A 12,931-nucleotide genomic window follows, 5' to 3' on the forward strand; every position below is an offset into this window, starting at 1 on the left:
AAGACTGAATCAAATTTTAAACGTGGTATTGCTCATCTCATTTATACAAACCATACACATAGGCTTCATTGAAAGTCTCATCTCAAGTATCAAATAAAGACACAGAAAGCACTATGGCATTTACTCCTTGAGGAATCAACAGAAATGATAATAAACCACCAGACCATGGGTACTTTTATAAAATATTCGATCTATACATACCATGCCTTTCCCTTTTTTATATGGCTGCTAATACAACCAACTCGGAGACAGCCATCAGCTGAAATTCCCCACTATGCAAACTAACCATTCTGGCAGAAACACTACTCTGAATTCCAAAAAAATCAGAAGGCATTTACTTCACATGCCCAAAATTTAGCCTGTGTGACTTTGTGTGGTGGCAGAAGAAAGAAATACAAATTTTGGAAACCCTTTCATCACGAGGAATTTCTCAGACTGGGATACACAAGCGATTATCCTGAATATGTGTGCATGTATGTGAGCAATTTCGTCTGTTACTAATTTTGTGTATGAAAGTATATCAGTCTCCTCATATAAGTTGGAAATGAGTCCATCAGATATAGTAGAGATTCAAGTAGTAAAGGAAGAAGACAATCCCAGACTTGCACCACTATCGCTCTTCCTTATGCTCACCATTAAAAAAGGAAAACACACATTAATTATTAACACATAAAAAATCCTGTCTCTTTTTACCTTGTTTCAAGATTCTTTTCTTGCATTGAGCTATTCTGGAAACGCATGCAGCTGTTACTGGATGAAACAGCAACAGAATATGCTGCATTATTAACTGTCCTAATGTGACTATGTCAGATTCTTTTCATATCGACCTGTCATGACAGACTCCGTTTTCTTTTTTCTCCACAGTCCCATCCCCAATGGAAAGCTCTATAGCCAGAAACTGCGCAGGCAGCGACAAACCACTGAAATGTCCAAGCCCGGCTTTAAAGTGTTCAGCTGGCATGAGAGTTTTTTCCACAGTGGAATAAAGAGGTTAAGTGGCATCTAAAGGTAAAAAGCCCCGTATTATTTAATTATTCCTACAGTAAGACACTTGCTGACTCAACTCAAATTCACCATTCACAGTTCAACACCTTGAGTGAAAAATGCCGGCACTTCAGATGTCCATGTTTCACCTGATCTGCTGTTTGATGGACCATTCCTTGAGTACTTGTGGCTAGAATGAACTTCATATCGGTAACGTACTGCTTAATAAAACAATCTCTGTGCTTTTCCAGAAAATTTTTCCTTGCCCTCACTTTAAGGACAAGGAAAAATCTTTTAATTCATAGGTTTGTCAACAAGCTCTTAAAACACATATTACTTAATATTTAGAACCTTTCCAACAAGAATAACCGTAACCTAAAGCAGGTCAAGTACAATTGTGTAAGGTGCCCATGCTATGCAAGATGCCCTACTGTTGGTACTCCCTATTGTTTATCCATCAGATAAAAGCAAGAAAGATAAATTCCAAATATTTGAGTTTTGATTGACTCAGTTCAGTTAATGATTCAGGATTTCAGAGTCTGTTCCCTTTCATTTTCCTGTTTGTTTTTAGTGTCTTGTTTAAACAAACTAACAGAATCATTTAAAATATCTCAATCCAATCTAAAATCTTGGGGAGGGGCACAAAAAAGAAAAGCTCCAGCTCTGTCATTTATTACGTGCAGAAAATAAATGTCTTCAAATTGTTTAAAATTAGTAAGAAGTATAATATGCTTTGTGTATAATCAAAAGTACATTATTAATATCCTTTCATCCAAATAATTGTTCTATATTTTGCATTTCTAGAAAGAATTAAAAGTTGTACGTAAATGTTTGGTAGAGACTGTGAAGTTAAAAAAACAAAAACCAAACAAAAAAATACAAACAAGGTAGAGTCCTAAACCACTGATGTTTCACCAGCTTAACAAAACAATAAGGAACTTCAGAAATCGGTATATTATTACTTGAGAATAGCTTTAATTACAGTTTAGAATATGTACATTATTTCTAACATCACTCAGGTTCTTCTTAAGTTTTCTTTGCATATATTCCTGTTCTGCAACCGTGGGCTAAAATCTTCAAGCCTTGCTGTGGTGTTAGGAATAGAGACATTGAAGAACCAACCCCGACCCTTCAGGGGGTTAAAAGAACCCAAGAGATGCTTTTCTTCAAAACTCTCATTCTTGTGCCGGCCTAGAAGGAATGTGGTAATTTTATCAGTTGATGCTGATGAGACTCTGGAATTCTTCTGAGAAGCATACTGTAGAATCGAACACTTGGATGTTAATCTGTCAGCACAGTAAAGCACAGACATACAAGTTTTAAAAATCTTTCTTATTTTTAAAGTATTTCCAGGTATAGATTAGGAAAAAAGTCACTCAAGTCACATTGAACCTTTAGAATGAAAAATGTGTAGACACGATCTAAAAAATATCTGTAATGATCTTCAGAGGGAGAAATTTGGGAAATACAGCCAGGCTGACCTGTAGAGTTTGGAAAAGAACATGTCTTTATATTGAACTGTGGACTATAAATATGCTGAAATTTCATTTATTCTGAAACTTGAAATATGAACAAAATAGTGGCAGGATACAAATACTCAGAGAATTAAGAAATATATTGCCTGTCACCTGTAGGTTACTGGTTCAAATTCAGTCAGATGAATACTGACAGAAAGTCAATACAAGGCAATGGCTACTTCATGAGCTACATGTGAATCAGGTTAAGTAATCCAAGAGCAGATCCTGGTACAGTAAAATTCCCGATGAGTAACAGCTGGTAGTTGTAGCAAAACAGCCAAACTGAACTCCTCTCTAATGAAGACTTATATTATGAAAGTATGCATTTGAAAGCATAGGCTGCACATAATTTGTGCTGTAGATACAAAAGATCCATTTTTCTTCGAATGTTGTTAATGGGGCATAAGCACATACACAAAATCAATGTCACTAGGCACCATATTCCAGAATTCTGGAGAAATGTCTCTTCAGAGATTGAGTTTGCTGCCAAGGGAAATGCATTCACTTCATAAAACTTGCACTTGAATAAAAGGTATTCACCAATACTCTTTCTTGCAAAGCAATTAAACGAAAATGATAATTTCCAAAAGACTATATTGGTGTTAGATGACTGAGTATTATTATATTACATAGTATAAATAATAATAAAAAAGATAGTACTATTAAGAGTTTTTATTATATGGTATTAATATGGGGGTTTAAAACTCAAAAAAAGTTCAGTTTTTAAGAAGGTGGTTTTGGTTTTTTTTAAAAGACATTTAGAAAAAGAGAGTGAAGAAAAGGCAGGAATATGCTACCTGACATTCTGACTTTTTTTAAGAAAAGCTAATTATTAGCAGCAATTTAATGATTTTAAGATTTTTAATTCTAGAAGTTCATTGCCAGTATATTTCTATGTTACAAGTTAGTTTAACTCCCAGGAACCCTGAAGCACAACTTTTTGGTGCTAGTGGAGCCAGAGCTGTGGGGAATATGTTCAGGAAGCAAATTCAGCGCTGCAGTAAATCAAGCTGCTTTCTAAATTTAATTTAACACACTGGTCAGAATTTTTGAGAAAATAGAAATAGCTTTTTACCACCTACACTGTAGATAATGCAAAGGATCCTGCTAATTACGTCTGGCAGCACAGTTAAAAAATTAATTATTTATCATCAGAATTTAAAGGACATGTCTTTGGAATAAATTTAAGTGACTCCCAAATGAAATACAATTAAATTGATTAGGGTACACAATAATTTAAAAAATCTAGAAAATATTAGACTGCTATTATCAATGGTTTTATTCATACTGCACACATTGTCCACTTCATTGCATATTTTCACTTTTAATTTCTCTCAGATTTTTATAAAATGCTGTCTATTTCAGAACTTCAATCATATGGCTCATATGACACAGCTTTCCGCTAACTTTACTTAAGGTAACAACTTTTAAGCTGTGCATTTTTAAAATAACCTCAGATAGCTACACAGTGAAAATCCTTGGATTTAACTCTAAGTTACTCCATACATTTTCCGTAGATCTAGAAGGGCCTACCTCTTCCACAATCTTTATTTTTCACTAGTTTGAAGACACATCTGGAAACAAATCTCTGCTATACTTTTGTCGCAGATAACTTGTTCCACTGTGGCTGAGCTGCAGTTTTACCCATACAACTTTCTGTACTGCAAAGAGTAGATTTATCCTGGTTACAGTGTAGGAAGAATGTTTTCAAGGAGCTGAGGAGTATTTGCAATGCATTTAAAAAAATAATGCAAAATACATGAAATATTTAAGAAAACCCTCCAAATAAAATCAAACAACACCCAAGACCCCCCCACCCCAAGAACACTTTGTTTTGTGGAAAAGGACAACATAATTTGTAATACCCTGTGAATTCAACACGCAGACACTTAGCAAAACCTCTTTTCAAGCCACACAAAATTGCAGGCATCTGTATCAAGGCTGGCTACTATTCTCCAATATTGGACAATAATATTAAACACCTGCTCTTACAGCCTACTGAATGAATATGGCTGATTTTGACAGACAAGTACTGGAACTAAACCATCAAATTACAAACCAAGGTAAGCTAGGGAGGGATAGAAGAGGTGGAGAGAGTTGAAAAGGATACAAATGTCTGTTCACGTGTAAGCAAGTGGTAAATCATGGAGCACAATGTTATTTCCTGGCATCTTTTTATAATGTGGCTAGAGACTGATGAAATGCAGAACCAGACATATTATATCTGATAACTGGTTCTATCAAGCCCAGATTTCTGTCCGTGCTGGATGTTCAGAGAACTAAAATACACCTAACCTATTAGACAGTCTTAGATATGGAGGAAGACTACTTATAATCCATTTATGCTTAGAGGAATGAATTTAGTTTTTTCAAGCGAAAAGACTAAAAAAAGTAGTTTATAGAAACAAAATATACTGCACATCAGAGAGATGCACTGAACATTTCAGGAACTGTGGCTAATAGGAGGCCCAAACAACACTTGGAGTGGAAATCACTGCCACATGTTAAATGTATTTAGGTTGTGATGCAGAAGGGCAAGATTAGTAAAAAAATTCCAAATATGTGCAGGGAAGGAGATAACCCCTAAGGAATTCCAATTCTACACAATAAAGGTGAAACTGCTCAGGTTTCTCCAGACTTGCTGTGGCCACGTATGTGTTGCTATTCCCACCACCAGTTTCACGTGCAGCTGCACCAAAACCTAAATGTGAGGAGAATCAGAGAACCCATCTGTGTTTAGTGTAATATCGCCACAGGCACTGGAGTGGCAAACATGCAAATGAGCTGATTAATCAGGAGGTAATTATGCTTGAGTTATGCTTTCTGTTACAGGACTGCTTTGATAACAAGATTAGGGATTATACATCGGAGCAGCTCATAGGGGAAAGCGTTACAGTACCCTCTGAGACAGTTTAAAGTCCTTTACAAGCACATTTCCTGTAATATTTAGATGAAAAATTTCATTTACAAGAATAGGTTCATATGTCATTAACTAAGTGAATCTTGACAGTGAGAAGCAAGTCTATAAAATATTGATTTCAAAATTAAAACATTTACAAGGTACTTTTCACCTGAAATAATTTGCTGGCACTGGGTACAATCTGTTTACTATTTTCCTTTAAGGACGATTTTCTCAGATAAAGTGAGTCTCAGATCTTTCCATCTCTTAGGACTGCGCTGCTGCAAAATGGAGCAAGAGTCACCAAAGGAAGATCATCTTGGAAAAAAAGAATAGGCAAGATGGTTTGAGCATCTTCACTGACTATACAAAAAATCTTGGTTTTGAATTCAGATGGGCTAAGTCAAAAAGCAAAAATAACCTGTAGCAGTTACATTGCCAAGTAACAAGCAAACCTTTTGTGCCCAGAGTGCAAGTGTAAGACAGTAGAGGATTTCTATCTCCAACTTCAAGAGTGATTGCTCTAGAGGATGCTTGATGATAGCAATCAAGGAAAGCCGTCCCAGCCTGCAACGCACAGATCAGCAGCTCTGGGGCTTACTGAGTGCTGTAGCGCTGTGGTGGCTCCTCTGCAAGCAGTGGGAATTGCTGCACCTGGGGACTGGGTGTAATTCTGCAACTGTACTGATTCCGAGTACATTCTCAAAACTGTGGTGTACTTCTCTTACTCAGTGCTCACAACACAACTGACATTTTAACATCCATTTCTGTATACTGGTTAATTCCTTGTATGTTTGCATGCATACGTTTCCTACTTTTGAACTTCTATAGGAACTGGTCACAGGCTGCCAGAAGCAGAACAACATGCATGCCGGAGCTAATTCATGATACAACTTCAATGTTTAGTTGCACTGATGTTCATAAATCTCTATGGACTCAAGGCTATGTTATCTCTATCAGTTTAGGGTTTTTTTCCCTGCTAAGAAGATTTAGTACACTTCACTGAGAGGGCAGTATGCCCAAGTAGGAAGCAGACTTTCACAGATGTCAAACACAATAGCCTGTTCACAGGTGAAAGTTACACGATGATTAGGATCACAACAGTGGGGGTCGGTATTTCTGGAGGGACCACTAAATGCCCCGGCTTCCATTATTTATACCAAAAATATTTATACGTGCACAGGTATCATGTATCCAGCTTTCACCTCCTGAAGAGCCTAGCTTAGCAGAACAAGCTGAGCTGAGACACAGGGGCTCCAGCACAACCAGAGCCAGCCACAGCATGCCTGTTCCTCACTACCCAGGCACCTGTGACTCTCCATGCTTTCAGTGTGAAGAGATCTTGAAAGCAAGATTTGCACCTGGTATTAAATATTGCAATAAACTGAGGCTGAGAAGGGTACATGTAAAATATTTTTTCTTTGTAGGGAACATCTCTGTCTCACATCTGTAGTGTCCATGAGGCATGTTTAAGAAGCGATGTCTGATTACTGCACTCTAGGATCCATTCCAAGTTACCCTGCGTAGGTTAACTACAATATTCCCATAAAACACTTCAGTGTGTCCCTTTCCCTGTTGCCTGGACTTCTCACCAATGTGGCTGATTACATCTCTGATGGAAACCTCTGCCAGTGATTTTCCACTGGGCTTCTTCAAAGAGCGGATCCTGGTTGCAAAAATCAGTGAGTTTGGAACCTAGCTGATTCCAGCTGGGTTTTGGAACCCCATATTCATCTTGGATTGGGCTTATTTAAAATAAAAATGAGCTAAAATATGTACAACAGCAGTGACTGCTGACAGTAAATGACAGCCTGTGTTGTGGCGAGTCTCGTGGCAGCTGGCTGGCTTAGGAGTTGTTCAATGCCTCGAAGAGCTGGCTGTGGATCTGCCCCTGCTGTGCCTGGGGAAAGGCTGATGATTTTCTGGATCCTTGCACACTAAAGTTCTTTCCTCCTCAGAAACTCCAGTCCTTTCACCCGAGCACCTAAGCATTAGCCTGTTCCCCACAGCATGTTAGATCAGTTTGTGAGCTGAATACTGAAATCCAGTGTCAAATTCAGAGCCTTTGTGTCCGTCTGTCTTGAAATAATACAAACATCTCGATCAAACAACAGAAAAAGAAAAGTAGCAAACAAAGCTAAAAGTATTTCTTCTCCAAAGTAACATTCAGTGCTGTGTTATCACTTGTGACATTCCAAGGTAATCAAACACTCATATAATTCACTGCAATCCCCTAGCGACTTGAACAAAGTCACAACATAAATATAAATAATAAAAATTAACTCAATTCTGTACATGAAACAAGTAATACTGGACACCTGCTGTAATATCCCTGCTGAGTAGACATGCCAGGCTGTCTTACAGAAACTCAAACAACTTCATTTTGTGGAAAGATGAAAAACCAATAAACTTGAAGCTGTGGTGTTCTATCACTTGGGCTTTTTTCCATTTCTTGCAGGGATTGCTGAATGGGCCAGATCTTTAGGGTGGATATGCCTACACTCTTCTCTTAGGCTGAGTAGCAAAAGTGGACCAGAGGATCAAAAAACCTGATTTTATCCAAATAAAACCTTCAATACTGAGCTTCTAAAAGAGAAAACTCCATGTACACAAAAGACAGAAAAGTAACGTAAAAAGTTACAGAGAATTCCCACAGCTCTCTCTGTGTTGGCATATTTGCCTTAGCCCTTTGTTTCAGCTACTGAGAGACTTCTTGATTAGAGCAACTCTGACTGGTCTGCAGTGATGCCTGCGAGGTTATTTCTGTTCCCACCACTAGCTGTAACTGATTTATTATTTTTTTTACATGACCTCTGAGTTGTATCTTTGCTGTGACTATGTGCTTTTCCTTTTCCTGCAATTTACCCACATTTATAGCACTGTTTCTTTTAGAGAACAACATTGTCAAAAAAACCCAAATAACTTTTGTTGTATTCTTGAAACATGAAATATTCTCTGAGAAAGTACTTGTTTCATTTGAAATCCTAGAAGAGGTTTCACACGAGGTGTTTTGAAAGTCAACTGAAAAAATAAGAGGAACTAAAGAATGAAAGACAGTTAGATGATCACGCTAAGCGAGACTCCACAAGCTTCAGTTTTGCCAAGAGTGGATTATGCATAACATATTTGTGGGGATAACACTAGTAACACACAGTATTTTATTTTCTATTATAACTTCTTAAAACAGTTTTACAGGAGACAAGAATCTCACCACATTTAGACATCTAAAACTAGGTGACTGCTAGAGATCTAGATGGGTGAAGCCAGGGTATTTTGTTTTTCACTACCAAGAGTCAGTAGGACACTTCAAAAGATTTTGCTTACTTTGTCTGCCTATATTCAGCAAAGAATGAAATCTTACCTTTTCAAAGTGCCAAGTCATCCAAAAGGATTAAAATTATTACAGACATAAGCCATCCCAGAAAATACAAGACTTACAGTTTACCTTTTTCTTCACTGACTGTATAAATTTTAGTACTTTTAAAATGTGATGCATTGCGTGTATTCTTCCTTATTAAGAGATTTCCTCAGATTAATTCTGAATATAGTAATTCACAGCACACATCTGAGGTTCCTAGTTCTCCTAAAGAATAATAACGATGTGATTAAAACGACTGTAAAACAATATAATTAATCCTTTTAAGCAATCTTTAGAAGCTTCACTAAAGCAATTTGAAAGCATGCAAGCCACAAATACATTCCTGAAAAGCACACTAAAAGTATATTCTTTTTTTTTCTTTTAAATAAAACCTGTAAAAAAAATCCCCAATTTCTGCTGTTTTATTTTACTTTCAACAAATGTAGCTTTCATCAGTTATACATGGAACTGATAGAAATATAAAGCTGATACAGAAATATCAGGCAGTTGGCAATACTTGTTAATACTTTCCTTTGAGAGGACACTTGCAGGAAAATTTGGGTAGATTTTTTACTGAAAACAATAATATTTGTCAGTATTGTTAACCTAAATAGTGAAACAGCTGCCAGACAGACTGTAAAGAGTTATTAAGGGTGTGGTAATGAGGCAGCTCCAGGAACAACTGGATGCCATAATATTTGGTATTTATTCTTAAGAGGCTGAAATAACGTGGAAATGGAACTAAAACCATACCTACATAACGGCCAGGAAAGGCTGCCCTCAAGTGATTTTTTTATTAGCATCATAAGCAGCTTCAGATACTATGACTAAAACATGCTGTTGATTCGCCTGAGAATTTTAGCAAACCAAACAGAACGCTCTTTCAGGTTATTGATGTCAGATGCCCCAAAGGGAAATTTGCCATTTTTTCACCTTCTTACATGGATTAGAGTTTAGGTTCTCTTGGCATAACCTGTTATGTACTGTTTACAATGTGCAAATACGCAAGTGGAAATCCATGAAATGTTGGTCTGTACCATTCTTTACTTGGGCAGCATCCGATGCTCAGCTGTGTCATTCACTCCATTTCATGCCATTCAGCTGGCAGACTTCAGCAACACAGCATTTATTGGCTGAGTAGCAGACTATGTACCGAGCATCTAATATAATACATCAGCGATTATGGTTTTGTTTTCTCTCTTATGACTAGATTTTAATAATGAAATACTGGAAGAAAAATCTTAGGTCATCAAGTACAGTCGTATGGTATTACACGCAACCACATTTTGTAATCCCTTATGTAAACTGATCAAGCTCCCTCAAATCTGTAATATTTTTATGACCTTCAGAGATGGCAGCAGCAAGGTATATTTATTTTGTTTCACACTGGATGAACTCTTCCTAGCTTCTGTTATAGCCAAAGACTTACACCTGCGCCGTGCCACCCCCTCCCCCGCCCCCCGCAACAAGCACAACAGAATTTAAGAAAAAAAAAGTACCCAGTGTATTAAAAAACAGCTGTCTCAACGTTAGCCATATACTTTTGTGATGAAAAAATTTAACACCATGCTATCCTAACATTTTTTAATCATAAAAAACACACACCTGTAATCACAAAATCATATTGAAATGTGAATGTTATTTTTTGCTAAGCAACTGTGCCATTCCAAGGTGCAGTTACCGCTACAACTAGGGATGGGACCAATCATCCGAATTTAATTTCAAGTGTTTGTGAAGCTGAAGTCTATCTAAGAAGATTCACCAAAAATCCAGCTTAATTTGATTTTATCTAGTATGTGGAATCGTCCCTACTGCAACCAGAAGAAAAAGGATAAACAACACATGTTGCATAGCAGAGCTATTCAGCATCACGAAAAGAGCCTAATGAGACAGTATTATGATATACATCTGGATAATTAATCTATACATGTAGAATTTAAATATTAACATATTGATGCCATCTTTCAAACCAAATCTATAAATTTGTTTAAGACCTGGAAACAGGAGTGGCAGAAGATATTTCTGATCTGAAGCTAAATAAGAACATTAAAAAACCAACCAACCAACCAACAAAATGCAACAAGTCATATAATTTTCCCATGGGCCATGAAGAGCTGATAATTACTGGCAGTAGCACATCAGACATTCTTTAAATGAAGAACATTGTATAGGACATTCAGCTGTATTTTCAGATCACACTTTGGTGTTTTTCAGAAAGCTATCTTAAGAAAAGCAACCACTTGCTGTGCTTGAGTTTGCTAAGCAACAGCTTTATTTGTGGTCTCATGAAATACCTTATATGTTGCTGATGACAGACAAGTGCCTGCACTTCTTGTTCAAAGGCAAGCTGGAAATCAGGATTTTGGACCAGAAAATGTGTAATGAAATAGTTAGGTTCAAATTATGACTGTATCAAGCACATGCTCAGTTTTCAATATGTAGGATCTGCTAAGGCTTTCTTAGCTGTAAGGTAATTAGGTATACATTATAGCCTTCTCCAGACAGACTGACCTGGAAGAATGAAATGGCCTCAGACCCAGCACCTGACTGTGGGGGAAGGGGCGGTGGAGTGAGGGTAGCAACATCTGTGCTGTACGCTGTTAGCAAGACCAACTTCAGAAACAAATTCAGAGGATCAAGCTCAACCTTTTTTGCAAAGATCTTGATGCTGTGCTGGGGAGAGCAAGACATTTGACCTGGTGGCTGTTACTGTCAATCTCTGAATCTGGCAAAAACACAGCTTGGCAGCAGTAGTTACAGCATCTCTTTCTTTGCTCAGTTTTTCATTGTAATTCCTCTCAGCCAGCCATTTATGTATGTGGAAAGTGATGGGAGGATGACACTTTTCTAATACAGTAACGTTTACAGCCACCTTTACCTTGGACCCTCAGTAGATCCAAATGCAATAATTACGAGTGCAACAGACCATGATGAACCATCTGATAGAAATTCCATTTCTGTCATACTATCAAGTAGTCCAGACATATTTAACAACTAAGCTATCGTAGCCCTACTTCTATAGTTCTAAAGCTGTGAAAACTACTTGGGGAGGAAAAAAAAAAAAAAAAAGTGGTGTGAAAACAGGGACTAATAGCCAAATTCAGGCCTTTGCAGCTCTTGAAACACCAGCTCCAGCTTTTCTTGAGAAACACAGATATCTCACCCAGAAATCGGGCTGTATTTGTTTTGCAATTTGAGTGAGTCAGACACATAAATATTTAAGTTTTAATTCAATTGCCTCTCCTGCGGTCGATGAGTCACTACTACTCTGATATCTGAGGAGTCTCACTAGGGGAGGTCCTGGAACTGTGTTATGACTCCCAAGTGGGTTCCAGCCGGAAAGTCTGTAAGCTGCACGTTTAAAATGTATAAACTTATTTTCCTTTCATACACTCAAAATATATCTAATGAACTAGAATGTGTTTGCTTCCTGGACAGCAAACAATCTTGCAGCCAGAAAAAATGTTTACTTTGTAAACACTATTTTCTTTTCAGAAAACTGTTTTAGTAATAGGTTCCATGATGAAAAACAGTTTAGGTCATAAAAGACCTAAAAGAAATAGAAACTTGTAACACTTTTCCTTCTCTCCAAACTTATGAAATTAACTTACAAGTTACAGTCACTCTAATGTGCTTAAAAACACAAGTCCATACTTTATACAAATGGATGATGCAAAGTAATTCCAAAGTCTTTGATCAAATAGGGAGTATTACAAATATTTCCATATACAAGCTCCAAAGAGAGACTCATGAAAAACTAAGAAGTTATATTCCATTGGCATACACCTTACAAATCAAGTGGGTAAGTCAGTTGCAACTGACACGTAAAAATAATTAATGCAAAGGTGTAAGACAGGTACTTCCTTTCCTATATGACATTCTGCAATATTCCTGTAACCTTCTTGATTCATCTTACCACCACTTGGCAAGAAATGTGCCACCACTTACTCACTTCTGAGAATTCCTATTTTGACCCATACTAGATAAAACACGGGGTCAGTACCAAAGCAGAAGATGAACAATGAATTCAGTAATGCTCTGAATTCAGGAGAATTCATGTGTTTCACCCATGGAGGTACAAGTGAGAAAAAAAAATAAAAAAATTAATCACACTGGAGTTTAACAGCTCCAAAACAATGACAATGCAAAAGATGAATCTTCACAACCTTTGTG

The sequence above is a fragment of the Falco naumanni genome, chromosome 2, assembly GCF_017639655.2.
Source record: "Falco naumanni isolate bFalNau1 chromosome 2, bFalNau1.pat, whole genome shotgun sequence".
Taxonomy (NCBI): Eukaryota; Metazoa; Chordata; class Aves; order Falconiformes; family Falconidae; genus Falco; species Falco naumanni.